The sequence below is a fragment of the Sorex fumeus genome, unplaced genomic scaffold (assembly GCF_029834395.1).
Source record: "Sorex fumeus unplaced genomic scaffold, SorFum_2.1 ptg000061l, whole genome shotgun sequence".
Classification (NCBI taxonomy): domain Eukaryota; kingdom Metazoa; phylum Chordata; class Mammalia; order Eulipotyphla; family Soricidae; genus Sorex; species Sorex fumeus.
In genome coordinates this window covers 9,838,779-9,859,781 of record NW_026606118.1, presented here as the reverse complement: position 1 = coordinate 9,859,781, position 21,003 = coordinate 9,838,779, and positions in this window count along the sequence as shown.

Genomic DNA, 21,003 nt, shown 5'->3' with positions numbered 1-21,003 from the left:
GATTTGGGTAACGACTTCTCCCCATCCTCTCCCCATAAGATACTATAATTTGTATTGTCGTCACAGGCTGCTCCTAGAACTTTCCTATATTAAAAAAAAATCTAGGTTATGTATCAGTATTTACATATGTTTCCAAATTTCAGAGAAACACTGACAAATGTCTGTAAGAAATTACATGATATCATATACCTCAAGAGAAACACCAGAATGATTAAATATATTCCACAAAGCAACAAATCTGTCGCCTTGGATTGATATATAGGCTCTCCTCATTGTCATCAATACCAATCTATATCATATATTCCCTTGGAACCCTTAGAATGGAGAAATGTGTATTAATGTTTCCATGATGGTTGATTTAGATTCTTCTACCTAAGTCTCTTTCAGCCTAGTCTAAAGACAGGAGCACTGGATTTAGTCAGAGCATTTCTACATCCTCTTATTGAAGAAAAAGGATTTGTCCTCATCGGGGCTCTCTTTGGAATCCAGAGCAGAACTCCTCAAACATCAAAGTGCATGCGTATCACTAGGGTGAATCATCAAAACACAGATCTTCATTCGTACATTTGAAATGGAATTGGAGATTCTGCATTTAACCATCTCCAAGAGATGTTGATGCTGCTGACCAATTGGCCACCCTTTGGATAGCATGAGTAAAGGACTAGCTGCTGTTCTGACCACAGCTGCATGTACTCCAGTTCTAAATTTCAAGGACACGTGGAAGTGTAGAGCAAGGTATATAAAAGGAAGATTGGAAAGGATGCCTCTTTTCCATTTTAGTTTTTCGTACAATCTTTTCACATTTTGTTTAATTTTTGAGAAAGATACTTGAAAAATCTAGAAGGTTAAGCAACACAAAGGCATAAAGATTACCCTAGTTGCTGAAGGAAGTTTAGATAATTTTTGCCTCCCTTATTTGGGTTCCCAAGTATAGATTTTTTAAAATATAGGTGAATGGATGTAAGCCCACTATCTCACCTCAGCACTATAAACGATGCAGCCTGATCTTGGCAGACACATATCATTATCAAGTATCTGTTCATCAAAAAAAATTTTTTAAATGTATTGTTAGGTGTATAAAACCTTAAGAGGCAACTGGGGATAGACCCGATGGCTCTCCCCCTTATCACCTGGATTTGGGGGTCCTGAGGCCACTGGCCTTGTAGAGGAGGCTTGGGTCATGGGGTAAATGGCATAGCAAACAAAAGTCAGGCTGGTTGGTCTCAATAGCCATTTATCCCAATCTCATCCCCGTTCACTCCTGTCTCTCTCTCTCTCTCTCTCTCTCTCTCTCTCTCTCTCTCTCTCTCTCTCTCTCTCTCTCTCTCTCTCCTGGTCCCAATCTGGAACCCCTAGACCACTCTTAAAGCCTGGTTAAATCCTCAAAGCATGACGGGTTGGGCTTACACATAGGTGTGGTCACAATCAATAAGGTTAAAGTTCTTTTCCTCAGGGGATGCTGCTTCTAGGACAGATTCTCTTTCAGCAGGAGGACCCACCCAAGGGCAGAATCCCATGAGTGTATTTCTCCTCTCCTTGACCAAAAACATATAAGCATTCATAATATTAATCATTTTGTATGAACACACTAAGGGATGCATTATGCTTATAAAATTGCTCTCCTGGGGTCATCTCGATCTCAGACTACAGTGCTTAGGCCAGATTAGTCTTTCCTATCCCTAGCAGGGTTCTAATCTCGTCGTTACTTTTGGATCATGAGAGCATTTGTCCATAATCAAGCTCTTAACTTATAGTTAAGAATCGTGGTGCTTTGGCCTGGCCCATTTCAATGCCAGGGTAGCTCACAGCTTGCCCTGGGTCCCTTCAGTCCCTCATCGGGACCCTGCTTTTGGGGTGCTAGGAACTGAAGGCAACTGAGGCTTAAGTTGAGAAAATGGATGCCTGGGAATGAATAATATTCAAAGCCAATTAAATCCCAAGTTACAAAAGCACAATATTAATTGTCTTCTGTGTCTATACAAAAGGACTCTGTTTTAAAGTAAACAATTCAAAAGACATAAGGAGAGGAGAAAGGCAATATTAACTTACAATATAAGTTCAGTGTCCTAGAAAGATATGACCTACAAATTAACAGAAACTAATTAGGGAAATAAACTGATTTACTAGTTGGGGAAGAGAACACAGAGAAGTGGTTACAGATAAACAAAAGAATAGGAGTGACTTGGGAGCACTGGGATGGGTGTGACCCATAAACCTAAACTCCTTGTGACCAGGGAGAAAAGACAAAGCATTGTCATCCTACATTAGGGGCCGGAAGTGATAGAACAGTGAGTACAGCATTTACCTTGCACGCTGCCAACCCTGGTTCCATCCCTGGCATCCTATATGGTCCCTCGAGCACCCCTAGAGGAAAATCCTGAGTGCAGAGTCAAGATTAACCCTTGGGCACTGCCAAATGTGACCCCCAAAAAACTAAAGAAAAATAAATAAATAAAATGCATTATTAGACTTTAGGGATAGTTCCCTACATAACGAATTTGTTTTCTTCTCTCATAATTTAGCTGTATTACTTTTGTACTTTTGTCCTAGCGGTAAAATTTCTGGAATTCTATTAAGGAGAGAAGAATAATCCATCTACATGCTTTTTGAATTTAAGGCAGGAAACTCCCGTAGCTCTTCCACCAAATGAAGACCGACTAAATATTGGGGAAACTCTGCTAACAGGTTATTGAACTGAAGAAAAAGCACTGGTGTCCTAGTAATCCGAGCATTTAGAAAAGCGTTCCTGGTACCTCTGAGACATTGTGCTTTCTCTTGGTATTAATCCACCAGGATTTTCATTCCTATTTCTTCTCCACTTTGAAATTCCCCTGAGGAAACTCATTTTTATTTTTTCTTTATGCTTCTCTTTACTTTCTTCCAGATTCACTAAATTAGATATGCATCTGAGGTTAAATGAGAATTTATCTTTCACAGAATTTAGCCCCTTTTCTTTCCAATTTCTGATTCAATTTGGTCCGAGGTTCCCCGTACACTCGGCGCCATCTCTGGTCACAAGCTGGAACTGCAAGTCACAAAAAATTGTCTTTTTTTTTTATCTTATTATTGCATCTCTGTGAGAAAGATCTTTACAAAGCTGTTCACAATTAGTTTCAGTCACACAGTGTTCCAACACCCATCTGTCCATCAGTGTACATTTCCCAGTACCACTGTCCTCCCAGTTCCACTCCTCCATCACCTCCCACCCCTTCCCCTACCCTCAGCCTGCTTCTATGGCAGAAATTTTTGTTCTCTCTTTTCTCTATCTCTTTCCCTCTCTGTCTCTCTGTCTCTGTCTCTCTCTGTCTCTCTGTCTCTCTGTTTCTCTCTCTCTCCCCTGCCCCTTTTGGGTTGGAAGTTATGGTTTGCAGTAAGGTAAGGTAAAGGTAAAGGCCCTCCCGTTGATCGTCGATTTGCTCGAGCGGGCCCAGTAATGTCTCCATTGGAGACTTTGCTGTTACTGTGTCTGGCATATGGAATACATCACGGGGAGCTTGCCAGGCTCTGCTGTGCGGGCGAGATACTCTCGGTAGCTTGCCGGGCTCTCTGAGAGGGGCGGAGGAATCGAACTCGGGTCGGCCATGTTGGCCGCTTGTAAGGCGAACGCCCTACCGCTGTGCTATCGCTCCAGATACTGAAAGATTATCCAGTGTATCCCTTTACCTACTTTTAACACGCATTTCTTCTCCAGTATTATCATTCCCATCTATTTTATTGTCATCCCAGTCCCTTCTCTATCTTATCTACCCTCCACCCACATACACTCGTGGTTGACTCCAATCATTGATCAATCCTCCTAGATCCTGTTTTCGCTGGCTGTGGGTATGTTTTCTACTATGTATACTTTTATGTACCACAAATGAATGCAGTCATTCTATATCTGTCCCTCTCGTTCGGACTCATTTCACTCAGAATGATACTCTCCAAGTTCATTCATTTATAGGCAAATTTCATGACTTCATTTTTCCTAACAGCTGTGTAGTATTCAATTGTGTATATGTCCCATAGTTTCTTTATTCATTTGTCTGTTCTCAGACATGCAGGTTGTTTTCAGATTCTGATTACGGTGAATAGTGTTGCAATGAACATAGAAGTGCAGATGGTATTTCTACTGTGTATTTTTGGGCCCCCAGAATATATTCCCAGAAGTGGTATTGCTGGGTCAAATGGGAGCTCAGTTTCTAATTTTTGAAGTATATTATTTTCCAAAAAGGCTAGACTAGTTGGCATTCCCACCAACAATGAAGGCTTTTCCCTTTCTCCTCACATCCTCACCAGCACTGGTTGCTCTTATTCTTTTGGATATGTGCCAGTCTCTGTAGTGTGAGATGATACCTCATTGTCTTTTGATTTGCATCTCCCTGATGATTAGTGATGATGAGCATTCTTTATATACCTTTAGACCATTTGAATCACTTTTTTAAGAAAGTTTCTGTTCATTTCTTTTCCCCATTTTTTTATGGGGTTGGATTTTTTTTTCTTGTCAAGTTCAACCAGTGCCTTCTATATCTTTGATATTAACCCTTTATCAGAAAGGTTTGGGGTGAATAATCTTTCCCATTCTGAAGGTTGTCTTTGTATCTTGGTCACTGTTTCTCTTTTGAGGTGCGGAATTGGTTTAATGTAGTCTCATTTATTTATCTTTGCTTTCACTTGCTTGGACAGTGGCGTTTCATCTTTGAAGATACCTTTAGTTTCAGTATTGTGGAGGGTTTTACCTACCTTTTTATCCATGTATCTTATTGATACAGGTCTGATGTTGTTGTCTTTAATGCATTTTGATCTAAATTTTGTGCATGGCATTAGATAGAAGTCTGAGTCCGATAAGTCTAAATCCATTTTTTTTTTGCATATAGTTGTTCAGTTAAGCCAGCATCACTTGTTGAAGAGGCTTTCCTTGATCTATTTCACATTTCTTACTCCCCTATTAAAGATTAAATGATCATATATTTGAGGGTGTGTATCAGAATATTCTACCCTGTTCCATTGGTCTGTGGACTGTTATTATTACAAAACCATGTTGTTTTAATTACTACTGCTTTGTAGTACAGCTTGAAATTGGGGAAGGTTCTGCCTCCCATCTTTACTTGAAGGATTGCTTTAGTTATCCTTTATAACTATAGGGGAGGTTATGAATTTCCTGCATACAAATAATGAGAATAAGAGAGAAGAATATTATATTAAACTCTGTTATTTTTGAGTACAGCTATGCTTTATAATGTTTGGTCTCTGCATCTCCTAAGGAATCTGATGCTGACTATCTTCCACATCCCTTAATCTTAGTGTGTCTAGTAATGATCCAGTTATTTTACAAACTTATAAATCCTCAATAAAAATAATGGGAAATGCCACTGAGAACCAATTAATGCATTTGAGGAAAGATGCATTTAGTGCAAAACGAAACTTGAAATGGATTTTTGAAATATTCTCAAAGATTGGGATGTTTTAGGGACATGGTTAAACAGGGAACACATATGCATCTATCTATGGAAATAATTTCTTACTGTATTTCTTTAATTTTGTATGTTTGATAAACACTTCTGTCTCTAAGCAGTTGAATTTTATCTAATATCATGTACAGTATTTTCTCTAATATGCCCAATTGTTTCATTTCCGTCTTCCTTCCTCTTTCTATATATCTCCCCCAACCCTTTTCCCTCCCCCATCTCTTTCTCTCTTAATTTAAAATGTGAAAATAAGCTTTGCCTAAATATTCAAAATGAAAGTACCCCGTGACTTTCAGTTAGGTATAAATGAAATTGTAGTCTCTATAACTGAGGGTTCAAAGGAAATCAAAATACATATTTTTTTCATTTTTGAATTTTTTTGCAAACTCAAATTTGTGTTTCTGGCTACAAAACCAGTTATTTCCTTCCTTGTGATGAATACTCTACGTGGAAAGAATAAACGCTACAACCACAAAAAAATCAAAGTATTAACCTCTGATCTTGCTTAAAAAGGAAATTACTGGAAAATGCCTACCAGGATAATGCCTGCTGAAACAAGAAAAGATCCTGTGTCTAACTAAAATTGAGAGTGTTAGAATTTGAAAATGTAAAAATTAGTATTTGATTGAGGACCTCTTCTATGTAGCTGCATTTAAATGAATAGCATTTAAAGGGCCTGTAGAGAAAGCTAACCCAGGTTTGATCCTGGGCACCCCATATGGTCCTCCGAGCACAGAGCTACGAGTAATCCCCAAGCATCACCAGGTATGGCATCAAATAAAAAAACAAAAAAAGTAAATAAAATAAGAACATATTTTCAGAAAAATGTACATTATATGGGAAGTATTCAGAAATGAAATATTGCTTTAAAAGTTTTGGACATTTTGAGTCTGACTTAACTTTTATGTTTTTCATCTGTTTCCTCTGCTTGAACCCATGTCACTCAAGAATAAGACCATTCTCATATCTTCTCAGAGAGCACATTGCTCTGTTATTCAGGGCTTGCTCTTGACCATGACCTGGAAATATCTGAGGGATGCTCTTCACTTAGAGATAGATCTTAAGCTTCCTCCTTTCTGAGATCTACTAATGGTAAGAATTTTTTTCCTACAGAGAGAAGCTTTCTATGTAGAAGTCAATTTGTCATTTCAAGAATTCAAATGCCAAGATAGCAATAAAAGATTTTTTTTTGAAAAAAAAATTCCCATATTCCTTTTTTGGGGACAAAGCCTGCCAGATAGAAATTTTTATTTTCTGAAATGTAGACTTTGCTATTTCTACCAAACGAATGAGTCTGTAAGAATAGTTATGATAAATCAGATGTGGACTATATTAATTATTAATTTTTTCATTTCACAAAACATTTGATTATTTATTATGCTCTGGTTATTATGCTATACAACGAAGCATAAATAATGAAAAATAAAGAAAAACCCCAGCATATACAGTGCTTATACAGGGATCAGACCACCGTCTTCTTCGTGCAAAATTCTACCTCACAGAACGAGGAGAAAAGAATGCAAGGTTTAAGAAGAAGACTCCCAGAACAACCACCAACTGGGAACTCTTTGGCTCTGTTGCAGCAACATGGGAAGATGCCGTCATTGACAACATTGATGAGGAATACGATCGAATGATTCAGCACCTCCATGATTGTGCAAGGAATGCCAAGAGAGAGATAACCACAAAAAACCGTCTTTCTTCGAACACTCTTGAACTTATTCGCCAACGTGGCGTGGCACGTGCCTCAGGCAACCACAAGCAAACGTCCGAACTGGCAAAACAGTGCAGAAAAGCCATCAAGGATGACCTCAAAAACAGGAGAGCAGCAGTACTGGTAGATGCAGCAGAAGCTGGGAAAAACATTCGTAATGCCCGCCTGTCCTTCACCAACTACAAAACCAAGATGACTGCCCTCCGACATCATGATGGATCTATCACATCTTCCAGAAGGGCAATGGAGAAGATTATTCATGAATTCTACTCAGATCTCTTTAATAGCCACATCCACTTGCCCACATACCACATACCACATGATGGATATGTCGTTCCCAATGTTCTCCCTTCCGAAATCCAACATGCCATCTCGTCGGTAAAGAAACAAAAAGCACCTGGCCCAGACAAGATCAGACCTGAACACCTGAAGAACTTACCATCAGTACTCATCAATACATTAGCTCGACTCTTCACACGCTACCTGTCTGAATGCAAGGTTCCATCCCAATGGAAAACCAGCAAGACTGTACTACTATACAAGAAAGGAGACATTCACGACATTGGCAACTATCGCCCAATCTGCCTATTGTCTGTCATCTACAAACTATTCACTCGAGTCATCCTGAATAGGATTAGCAGAACACTAGATGAAGGACAACCATGTGAACAAGCTGGATTCCGAAAAGGATTCAGTACCATCGACCATATCCACACAATAACCAAGCTCATTGAGGTATCTCGGGAGTTCAAGATGCCGCTCTGTCTAACGTTCATTGATTTAAAGAAGGCCTTTGATTCTGTTGAGACGGAAGCGGTCATGGAAGCCCTAGCCAATCAGGGCGTACAAACTCAATACATCAGGATCCTTCGTGAGCTCTATTGCGGATTCACTACCAAGATCTCACCATTCTACAAAGAAGTAATCATCCATATCAAGAGAGGGGTTCGGCAGGGTGATACCATTTCACCAAAACTCTTCAGTGCCACCCTCGAGAACATCATGCGACGACTAGAATGGGAAAACATGGGAGTGAAGATAGATGGTCGGCAACTACACCACCTCCGCTTTGCTGATGACATCGTTCTAATAACACCAAACATCAGCCAAGCGGCACAAATGCTTGCGGACTTTGACCGTGAGTGTGGAAAGGTTGGACTACAGCTGAATCTTACGAAGACAATGTTTATGAGAAACAGCCTTGTTCCTGACGCTCCATTCACTCTCAACGGAACCACCATCTCCGAATGCAACAGTTATATATACTTAGGTCGAGAAATCAACATGATGAATGACCTGGCACCTGAGTTACGCAGGAGGAAGAGAGCGGCTTGGAATGCCTTCAAGAGCATTGAAGAAATAACTAAAAGGACAAAGAACCTCCAACTACGAGCACATCTCTTTGATTCCACTATTCTTCCTGCATTAACATATGCCTCAGAGACCTGGACCCTACGAAAACAGGATGAGAACACTATTCGGGTCTCTCAAAGAGGAATCGAAAGAACTATGCTTGGAATATCACGATTCACTCAAATGAGAGATAGAATCCGGAGTTCTGATCTTCGTCAACGCTCAAGAATCAGAGACGCTGTCTCATTTGCCAAGACATCAAAAATCAGATGGGCTGGACATGTAATGAGGTTTACAGACAACCGCTGGACTAGAGCCATTACTGATTGGATTCCACGAGACATCAAAAGATCACGTGGACGCCCACCTATAAGATGGTCAGACTTCTTCGTCAAGACCCTAAATGATCGGTTTGAGGCTCTACATGTTCCTAAAACGAACAGATACCATTGGGCTACGCTAGCACGCAACCGGGATGAATGGAGACGTTACTGGCACCCGCTCGAATAAATCGATGAATAACGGGGATTAAGTGATTAAGTGATTAAGTGATACAGTGCTTACATAGATAACTGCACAGGATATAAATTACAGCATATGTATTAAATGCAATTGCATGCATGTGAAATACAAACATGCCTATAATACAAATATGTCACTGTTATTCAAAACTCTATGGAAATTATCATGTACTTACTACCATCCACTGAAAAATAGACCTGATGTTCTTGACTACCTCATAGACTGACACTTTGTACATGCTTCCTATAACTAACTACCGAATTTGTAGGTTTCTATTTATTCATAAGTTTGTAATCATTTATTGCAGCCTCAGTTCATTAAACCTAGTGGAAATTATATTATGGAGTTAGTTACTAAAGCGTAAGGTGATGCAGTTTTTGCTAAGTGTAGTATATTGTGCTTGTTTTGAAACTTGTATCTTCAGTTCTCTACAATAAGAAGATATCTTGATTTCTAATCCACTAATATCCAGTATAATGGATCTTTATATTTTTTTTATTTATAAAATAATCTCGGGGCCAGATTCATATAGTACCTGGGTTAATACAAATACTTTGCATACAGTGCCCCTTTATAGTTCCCACAGTACCACATAGTTCCCTGAGTATCACTGGGCATAGTCTTGGAATTCCCTAAGCTTCCTCAGGTGTGGCCCTGGAGCTCCCTGAGCACTGTCAGGAGAGCCCAGATTATCCCTGGCACCTCAGAGCCCAACCACCACCACATTCTAACTTTCTTATATGGAACCACTGGCCTGGTTAGCCAAGAATCTCTGATAAATGTCCCTAAACCCCTGAACTTTCAGAGCATCACTTGGGAAAGTAAAATCACTAATTACGAGTGTTAAATAAATTGGGACCATAGAGATAGTGCAGTGGGTAGTGTGCTTCTCTTGCAGATGACTGACCTTGATTTGATCCCTGGCATTATTTGTGGTCTTCTAAACCTGCCAGGCGTGATGAATTAGCACAGAGCAAGGAGTAAGCTCTGACCTCTATCAGGCACAGCCCACCACCAACAACAAAATCAAATTAATAAATTTTAATCAACTCTCTTAAGGTCTCTTATAAAGAATTCTGTCTTCGGGGCCAGAGCAATAGTACAGCAAATAGGGGATCTGCCTTGCATGCAGCCAACCCAAGTTCAATCCCTGGTCTCCCATATGGTCATATGGTCCCCTGAGTACCACCAGGAGTAATTCCTGAGCCAAGAGTAACCCCTGAGCATTGCCAAGTGTGAGGTCCCCCCCACAAAGGAAAAGAAAGAAGAAAGAAAGAAAGAAAGAAAGAAAGAAAGAAAGAAAGAAAGAGAGAGAGAGAGAAGGGAGGGAGGGAGGGAGGGAGGGAGAGAGAGAAGGAAGGAAGGAAGGAGGGAGGGAGGGAGGGAGGGAGAGAGAGAAGGAAGGAAGGAAGGAAGGAAGGAAGGAAGGAAGGAAGGAAGGAAGGAGGGAGGGAGGGAGGGAAGAAAAAAGAATTCTGTCTTCTTACAAAGAAATGTGTGTGGTGCAGATGGAGAGTTGTTTTCTTTTGTTTTTTCTTTGCTTTTGGATCACACCTGGTGGTGCTCAGGGATTCCTCCTGACTCTGAGCTCAGGGGTCAATACAAGGAGAGTTGGGGATTGAATCAGGTCAGCAACATGCATGGCAAAAGTCTTAATCCTTTTCAGACAGTCTTTCTGTAGCCCTGAAAAGAACTTATTCTTATGCTAAGCAGTGGCACATGTTCTTAAAGAGATAGACTAGATGACTGTACAAATGTCTTAAGAGTAAGAAATGGTTGACATTTTCACAGTATCAAAAGGAAAGCACTGCACTGTAGCACTGTCCTCCCATTGTTCATCGATTTGCTCAAGCTGGCACCAGTAATGTCTCCATTGTGTGACTTGTTGTTACTGTTTTTGGCGTATCAAATACGCCATGGGGAGCTTGCCAGGCTCTGCCTTGGGGGTGGGATACTCTCGGTAGCTTGCTGGGCTCTCCGAGAGGGATGGAGGAATTGAACTCATGTTGGCCGCATGCAATACAAACGTCCTACTCGCTGTTCTACCACCACTCTAGTCCATCAAAAGGTAAAATTTTAAAAAATCTGTTTCTCAAGATCAGGTCAACTTTCCTGGAAGTAAGGCACTGGCAAGTGTGTAACTTCAACTTCAGTAGTTTGTGGATGAAAGATTAAATTCTTAAAAGTCTTAATTTATATTCTTATCTTCTGAAATCTTTGTTAAAAAAATAAAAATACAACATTTAGATCTGCATCTCCATAACTCCATTCATGACTGACATCTGACGAGTTTGTTAAGTTAAAACCACACCAAGTAGCAATGAAGAGCCTTCTGAAGATAATGATCAAGAGAGAAAGCTAGCTCCTCTATCTACTGGTTTAAGTTATTTGTTAGAACCTGCTATTATAATATATATGTTTAAAAGACATCTACACATGGTTGGACCAAAAAGGGTAAAAAGTTTGTAACAGTCAGGTCTTAAATTTTAAGAGCAACTACCTGTGTTGGCTATGTACGTAAATTCCTAACAGATCCTGGGGTTCACTATTCAGTTTCCTGTGTCAAAATTACATCCTGACCCTGAGCTATGGAAAGAGACAATTTTGTCCTGTGTGAGGTACAACTCTAACTAAAGTTAAGCCTTGTTGGTGTACGTCTTGTAAACCATATCTTGTTTTAATATAAGTAAAACTGTAGTTAATCTTGCATGATCTTATTTGACACTTTGGAATGTAGCTTTAGAGTAAAACTGTAACCTCAGTCTTTGAATCTTACAGTCCCATCACAATCCCTGCACTCACTCACTGCTTTGAAATAAACCTCTGTCGTACTCCCTTTCAACGTCTTGGCTATTTCATTGAGTTATGACAAACTTGGACGTAACACTCTACCCAACATGAAAATAATTCAGTCAATAAACGGCAAAGCCTGAAAGCTACCCATGACGTATTCAATATGCCAAACACAGTAATAACAAAGTCTCATGATGGAGACGTTACTGGGCCCGCTCGAGCAAATTGATGAACAACAGGAGGACAGTGACAGTGACAGTGATTTTAAAATAATGTGGGCATCGTGCATTGTTCAAACAGAGCCACAGAAAAGAGACAACATACATAAAATACACATAAAATACATGCAAAATATTTTCCTAGGATCATATTAAATTTATAGATGTTTAACTTTTAATTAGCAGTATCTGGTCAACATTTGGTTACACTCAAAAATTAGACTCATTTCTCATCTTATAAGTTGGCATAGGCATCAAATTTTGAGAAATTTAAATAATGAAGTCATACTACTTTTAGAAGATAATCGCATAAATCACTGTATTACCTAAAATAAATTCGAACAGTTCCAAACATTTGGTTGAATGAACCTTTCGATGTCACTCCTAAATAAGAAACTATGCAAGTTAAAATTATTCCACGAGAGTATTTTTCACTTAAATTTTGGCACAAGTCAGAAAACAGAGTCTGTTGACAAAACTACAGGATAAGAGGCACTTTTGTTTTTAGAACACAACTTGGAGCAATCACTATGGAGAGTAATTTGAAAACATCTAGTAAAATTGCATTCCATTTATCTATTGACTCAGCAATCTCAATTGCTTGGATCTATCTCACATACAGAACAGGAAAAAAATGGGGTTTCTTTGTATGAAACTGCATTACACTAATACTTTTTAGAATAATTTAAATGTGTACCAGTAGGAAGCTTGCTGAATCATGTTACCCACACAAAAGATTACTCCATAAATATTAATACAAACGAGAAGCATCTCTACTTATTTTAAGGAATCAATCTCAAGGAAATATACTTTAGTGAAAATAAAGAAAAGTGAAATAGTTGGCAGAGTACTGCATAATCAATCCTTAAATATGAAGGAATTTAGCATCAATGCTTGACCACGCACCTGGTTTATGTAAGACTCTGAGTCCCATAGTTCCATTCCAGTCTATAAGGACTCTAAAAGCACCACTGAGTGTGACCTGATGGTCCTATGCATTACAGAATCTGAACATCAAGTCATTAGGCCCACACCTCGAGGCCATCATTTCTAGGATTGACCCCAGTACTCTGAGAATCGTGGTGATGGTCCTTTATAAAGAATTAAAAATAGTAATAATACAATCATATGGATGTTTATGCTATTAAATAGTGATAATATATGCATACTTATAAACACATAATTATATGGTTATTGAAATAAAGTTGAACACTGGACTTTTTAAAATATAATTTGACTTGTCTTTTAACTGAATATGTCCATTTAAAGTAATATTTTAATTTTCAAAACATCTTAAGAAGTCTTAAGACAATAGAACAAAATAACTTATGTTTTTATTTGTATTATATATTCACATGGAAAATTGCTGAAAAAATTGATTTTAAATGCATTAGAGATTCATTATTTATCTTTATATACATATATTACATATACACACATACATATACACAAATACATATATGTGTGTGTGTGAATGTGTGTGTGTGTATTACCTTAAAGGAAGAATAACAATAAGACCTGGAAACCATCTTGAGCTATTTTTGAAAATTTGACAGTTGGTGTTTTATGTATAGTATATAGTGTTTAGATTGTAATTCTGACACAGTTGTATCTTTGATATAAAATAAATTAAATAGAGAACTATGTTATGGAGCGATAGCAGAGTGGGTAGGGCGTTTGCCTTGCATGCAGCCAACATGGCCGACCCGAGTTCGATTCCTCTGCCCCTCTCGGAGAGCCTGGCAAGCTACTGAGAGTATCTTGCCCGCACGGCAGAGCCTGGCAAGCTACTGGTGATGTATTCGATATGCCAAACACAGTAACAACGAGTCTCATGATGGAGATGTTACTGGGTCCGCTCGAGCAAATCAATGAACAAAGGGAGGACAGATAGATTGTCATGTTGGCATAAGAGATTCTTATTCAAGATGGGAGAGATTAAGAAAAATCCCGGTAGTGACAAATTTACTTGAAAGTATGACACATAGTAGGTCTTATCTTTCATACAAAGAAATAAAGTGCTTGGCAGGAATCCAATCTGGGTAATATTTGTGGCACCACATGGTTCCCAAGCATCACTGGGTTCAATGCTAGAGGTACCCAAGCACCTATAATAGGGTGTCCTGAATATCCCTGGGTAGTAGGGTATTCTCAGGTTCACACACTGAACCATAGGGCAACCAAGAATCATCCATGGAAACTTTGAGCTCCAGAACACAGCATAGAGGCCAACATTAAAAATAAGAATATAAATAATATCCATGGGCAGAATGGCTTACTTCAGGTCAGAACAGGAAATAAGCAAAACATTTTGTTATATGAGACACCAAAGAAGAGGATGAGTTTTGTAGAGTTATCAAAAGAATATAGGAGTCCACTTAAGCAGACTTCCCAGAGCATAATGGGAACACTTGAGGACGAATAAGAAACCTAGCATGCATTGCAAATACTCACTTATGCATCAGTCATTCAGTTCATAAAAATCCAAAGAGAAGTTTTATAACTGTTAATTAATTACTGATTTAAAAAAAACTGGTCAAATAAAGACAAATAAGCTTCATCACTAACAGCCAAAGAGTAGATAAGGATATGTTGCTCTCATTATCAAGCTATCTATCTCTGAGATTAAGATGAGAGGGCTGGAGAGATAGTACAGGTTCTATCCCTGGTACCCCATATGGTCCCCCCAAGCACTGCCAGGAGTGAACCCTGAGTAAAGAGCTAGGAATAAGTCCTGAGCAATGCCGGATATGGCCCCAAACAAAATCAAAATAGTAATAAAATGAGGATGAAATATTAAAGTTGCAAAGTCTCCACTTATCGCCCCCATCCCCAGTGAAGCAATGAATCAAGAATATAAACAGCTCTATGTCCCATAAAAGCAAGGTAATTAGACAATCTTAACTCCTGGTCAAAAACAACATTACCTCTGCAATAATCTTGTCTTCCACAAATAAGCTACAAGGGAGCATTTAAAAATCATAGACTCAAAATTTATTTATGCTGCTTGAATTATATTTCAATCTAGATTCAAGTAGAAAGTCATAAAAGATTTGAAAATTAGAAAATTAACATGTACATCTGTTGGAAATTAAATTTACTACATAGTTCAGAGCATGAATAAATTATTGCAATATGTTTAGATTGTGTTATTGCTATTTTATTAAAAAGAATTTCCTTTTAGAGTTATAGACTGTTTTCCCCAGGGCTTATACAAGAAAACATTCCCACCAGCAGTTAATGATGTGCCTTTTCACCACATCCCAGCCAACACAGTTTGTTCCTACTAATTTTTGCTACGTGCCATTCTTACTGGTGTGAGATATTTCATTGTCATCTTTATTTGGATTTCTCTGATAAGTAATTGAAACCATTTTTCTTGTGCCTACTAGTCATCTGTGGGATAACATTGGTTTGCCCTTCCTTTGCAGCCTCAGGGAGCTTGGGTTTGTTGATTCTTCCCCTAATGTGTCATTTACCTTTGCCTCCTGATCAGACTCTATTGACATGTAAATATTTTTTTTCTCTTCTCTTTAAGTACTTTGCATAGTTAATTCAAAGCAATGACATTTTTGTATGGACACAGGAAGACAGTTAATGCTATGCTTTTGTAACTTGTGAGTTAATTGACTCTGAATAATATTCACTCCTGGGCATCTGTTCTCTCAAGCCTCAGTTGCCCTTACTTCCTAGCACCCCCAAAGCAGGGTCCCGATGAGGGACTAAATGGACCCAGGTCAAGCTGTGAGTTACCTTGGCATCGAAATGGGCCTGGCCAAAGCACCATAATGCTTAGCTAAAAGTTACAAGCTATAAGAGCATGGTCATGGACAAATACTGTCTTGATCCAAAACGTAACATCTAGATTAGGACTCTGTTAGGGTTAGGAAATATTAATCTGGCCTGAGCACTGTAGGCTGAGATCTATAGTGAGATGTCTCCAGGAGAGCCACCCTACAAGTTCAATGTATCTCTTACTGTGTCCATACAAAATAACTAATATTAAGAAGTGTAATTAAGATGTTAATTACGATGTTAATAAAGTTATTGGACTACAGAGAGGAGAAATAACCCTAGGTGGTATTTCTCTCCCTTGAGCCTGATCAGTGATCAGGAAGGGTTTTCTATATATTGATTGAGCTACCGGACCGGGTGTGGGGAGTTGAGAAGAGACTAGAGAGAAACTGGGGCAGCAAGATGGAGTGCTAAGAAACTAGCAAGGGGGACAGAGGAAGAAGAATGTAGGGGAAGAATGCAGGAGCAGGCAGGTGGAGAGAGAGATCAGGGATGTGAAATGGAGTGTGGAGATGAGCGGGAGAGTCAGGAGGAGAAGGGAATGAGGGTCAGTGTAACACTAGAATGAGGGGCTCAGTGAAACTGGAACAGGCACTTGGGGAGAATAGAATAAAGGGCAACTGATCACCAACCAGCCTGGCGCCCATTTCCTCCTTCCTCTGCCCATGGCATTGGCTGTCCCAGATGGGCAAGTGGTACAAGACCACCAAACACAGGTGGCAAGAGAGAGAACCGCAAGGCTCCCTAGTCACCTAGAGATTACACAGCCATCCACCTGTCTTCTTCTGAAAAGCCACAAATCACAAATCACAAATCATCCTGTTAATCGTCGATTTCCTCGAGCAGGCCCCAGTAACTTCTCCTTCATCCTAGCCCTGAGATTATATTCAAGGCTCTTCAGGAGAATGAGACCCATAATTGTTACTGGTATTTGGCATATTGGGTACGCCACGGGGAGTTTGCCAGACTCTGCCGTGTGGGCAGGCTACATTCGGTAGCCTGCCAGTTTGTCCAAGGTAGGAATGAGATAATAAGATGTCATAATAAGATGTCCGGGAGCTGGTTTTTATGGTCTCTGAGTCTTGGCCGTTGATGGGATTACACGGCGCCAGGGGGCCAGTTGGTGGGTGTGACCCCCGCCTACTGGAATTTGGAGGATCTGGGTGGAGGATGCTCGGCCCAAATCCGAGTAGGCTTGGAGATCTCGGCCCCCGGAACCCACGTGACTTTGTCCCTCTGCCAGTACCTTCATGTGTGCGGAGAGTGGTCTCAGCATGGTGGTGGCTGGTCCTGGAGGTCTTTGGCTGCCGGAGCCCTGGTTGGGGCGGGGAGGGAAGCTCAACCTGCTCCCATCCAAGGGGCCCCGGTGGCGAGGACAGTCAGGCGCGGGGGCAGGAGACTGCACTCTTCTCTTCTGGGAGCTGGTTTCTGAAAAGTGTGAAATAAAAATTGAATTCTTAATTTAAAAGTAAGTATAGACACCAGGCTGTCTTCACTGGGTCAACTTGGAGGGGGGCAGGTTGAGTTTCTCTCCTTGCCCCAGAAGAATCCTGGCAGCTGAAAACCTCCAGAATTGAACCACAGCCATGCTCAAGGCCACTCTCCACAGTTTCGGACAAGCCTCACCCATGAGAGAACCTGCAAAAAAACCTAGGTATCTGGCACTATGACTGAGGTATCCAAGCTTGGTTGGAGCAGGACTGAGCCCCTCCCCACCCCCCACACACCCAACTCCCAAGCTTTCCAGTAGCTTGGCAGTCACACCCACAAACTGCCCCCAGTGCCATGTAATCTCATCAATGGCCAAGAAGAGAGTGGCACAAGCCTTACCCATGAGTGAATCTGTTCTATAATCATATTCAGAATTTCAGAATATGCTGAAATATGAGTATGCTGCCACATTCATGGCTGTAGTGTCTCACATACACCAATCTTCAAACACTTTCTTCCCATGGTGGTAGGAAGGTGCATGGTGGTGGGATTGATATTTGAATAGTAAATGTAATGAATTATTGTGAACAACTTTATAAAAATAAAATTAAATTAAAGATAATATAAATATAAAAATAATACCCAAACATAATAGTAACCAGGACCAGAAAGATCAGCCCATGGTAGGAATGTTGCCATAAATTGTGGGAAAGTGCAGTTAGGACTGAATAAGGACCACTATGACAATGATATGGAAATAATCACTTTGGTCAAGAACTGAGTGCTCAAAGGAGGTAAAGGGATATACATGATGAATGAGTGTTGGAACACTGTATGACTGACACTCAATCATAAACAACTTTATAACTGTGTATCTTAAGGTGATTCAATTTTAAAAATCGTAAGAGTAATGTATCTGGTGATCTTGAGCAACTGATGAAACTTAAATTAGAAGTTAAGGAAAAGTTTCTTAAAGAGGAGTTAATGAGATGGGGTGTAAGTGAAACCAGTGCACCCTACAATTCACTTCTTATGACTGCAAATAGACTTTATGGAGCAGAGAAAGCATAGTCTCAAATGTGAGGCAAAGGTCTAATCTTTTTAGGAGAGGAACTTTAGCGGGGCAGGGGACAATCACACTTGGCTGTGCTCAGAATTCACTCCTGACTATATTCATGGATCAGATGAATCCTAATAGGACACAGGGTTCATATGGGTGCCAGGGCTCAAACATGGTTTGACTATGAATAAGACAAGAGCCTTAGGGACTACACTCTCTTCCCAGAGCCTCAAAGGTCTAGTTTTGAAGTATTTGCATTCAGGAGGCCCCAGAATCATTTAAAACTAAGCTAGAGGGTAACATCTTGCACTACTTTTAGAAATCTCAGCAATTGCAGGGGGAATCGACTGAAACAGGAACAAAAAACTGTGGAACAAGTTGTTACAGTAATTTAGGAGGGAGATAAGTGAAAATAAAATTGGCAGGACATGACAGGAGATTGGCAGGTGGTGAAAAATACAGAAAAATACGTAGGACAATATCTAAAGTTTGTTTTATTTTAATTATACCCCTACTTGAATAGGGGTATAATTAAAATAAAATAAAATGATTTTTCAGGTTAGGAGGTTCGAATATATCTTGACCTAATGCTATGCCTGGCTACTGCAAAACAAGAAGTATGAATCATGACCAAGAGGTAATTCTGACACCAGTGTCCACTTCGAAAATCAGTCACAGATCACAGTACTTTGAATCATGCAAATGGTTCTTTGTGTGATGGTAAATAGACATTTGAATGTTCTGAGTCACACTCTTGCATTCTTGATGGAGCGGATAAGAATATTTTCTTCCTATTCCTAAATTGTATCCATTTGCTTCAACTTTGTGAGTTTCTTTGAAAGGTCAGATTTTTCATAGCTGTCTTGTGATCTCTTCCTACTGGTTCAGTTCAAAAGTTATGTTTTAAGTGTTAAAATAGTGATTCTGGGGTGCCAGAACAATCACAGGGGTGGAGGAGGTTTGTACTGACCGCTGTTGACCCAGGTTTGATCCCCAGCATCACGTATGGTCCCCTAAGCACAGAGCCAGGAGTAAAAACTGAGAACCACCAAGTGTGGCCCTAACCACCCTCCCCTCCAAAAAAAAATAAGTAAAATAATTATTCTGGAAGTAAAAAGACTTTGTGAGGCAGGCCTCCCCCCCCCCCCCCCCCCCCCCGCCACGCTGGGAGGAAAAGGGGATCTGCGTCTCTCTGCCTGTCCCTTTGGTCCGGCCGCCCATCAGAGCTGCTTCCTTGTCCCCCATCCCCCAGGTTGGTCTTTGCGCCTCCCCTCTGACCTGGGACTGGAACCCCACCACGCAAGTGTCTGCAGGCGCTCCCCCCCCCGCGCCCCCCCCCCCACGCTGGGAGTAAAAGGGGATCTGCCTCTCTCTGCACGTCCCTTTGGTCCGCCCACCCATCAGAGCTGCTTCCTTGTCCCCCACCCTTGTCCCCCACCCAGTCTTTACTTCCTGGACAAAAACCAGGTATCCGTGGAGGCGTGGCCACTTCAGAGGTGGGTGTGGCTTTAAAGAGTGGGCGTGGCCTAATTTTCGGGGGGACAAAGCTCACAAGGCCGCAGGTAGTTCACTCAAACCAACAAATATTACCCCTCCACATACACAACAACATGAGGAAACAACGCAAATCCCCACCACAGGGAGACCATGAGGAAATACGTCTAGAAGCCTCAGTAGGTGCTAGCCACCTTAGGTACCTCTCTGACAAGGAATTCAGATATGAAGTCATCAAGATGTTCAATCAACTCGATGAAACAGTCACACACATATCTGCTAAACTGAAAGAGGACATGAAAGAAACAATTGATCGCACAATTGACAAAATACAGCAAGAAATGAGAGCCGAAATTGGAAAGCTCCGCGCAGAAATGGCACGCATCACAGATTCCATAGACGAAGTCAAAACCTCACTCACTGCCCTCAAAAATAGAACAACCACAGCTGAGGAAAGAATCAGTGACTTGGAAGATCAGCTGCACCAAGCCAACAGACAACAGCAAACCATGGCAAGAGATCTCAAAATAGCTCAAGAGCGAATCAGAGTCCTACGAGATGATTCCAGAAGAAACAACATTAGAATCATTGGACTACCAGAAGCTCAAGGAAACAATCCCAATGAAAAAACCATGCTGAAACAAATTATTGCCGAAAAACTCCCAGAGCTCCATAATACAACCATCCAGATTCAAGAAGCCCAAAGGGTGCCAGCTAAAAGAGACCCCAACAGAAACACCCCAAGACATATTATAGTTAGAATGATCGATGCTGCCGATAGAGACACAATACTGCAAGCAGCAAGGGCAAAAAAGGAAATCACATACAAAGGAGCACCCCTGAGATTCACAGCAGACCTCTCAGAGGAAACCCTACAAGCCCGAAGACAGTGGCGAGATATAGTCAAAAAACTCACTGAAGTGAATGCTTCACCAAGAATACTCTATCCGGCTAAACTCTCACTCCAAATAGATGGAAAGCTACACTATTTTCCAGATAAACAGCAGCTCAGGAACTTCATAGACTCAAAACCAAACCTAAAACAAGGACTAAAGGGGGCTACTATAAGACAAGACAAACCCTACAACCACAACACACCCGCACAGAAACATGACACAAAACCCCATAACCATACTCTCTCTCAATGTCAACGGTCTCAATTCACCATTGAAGAGA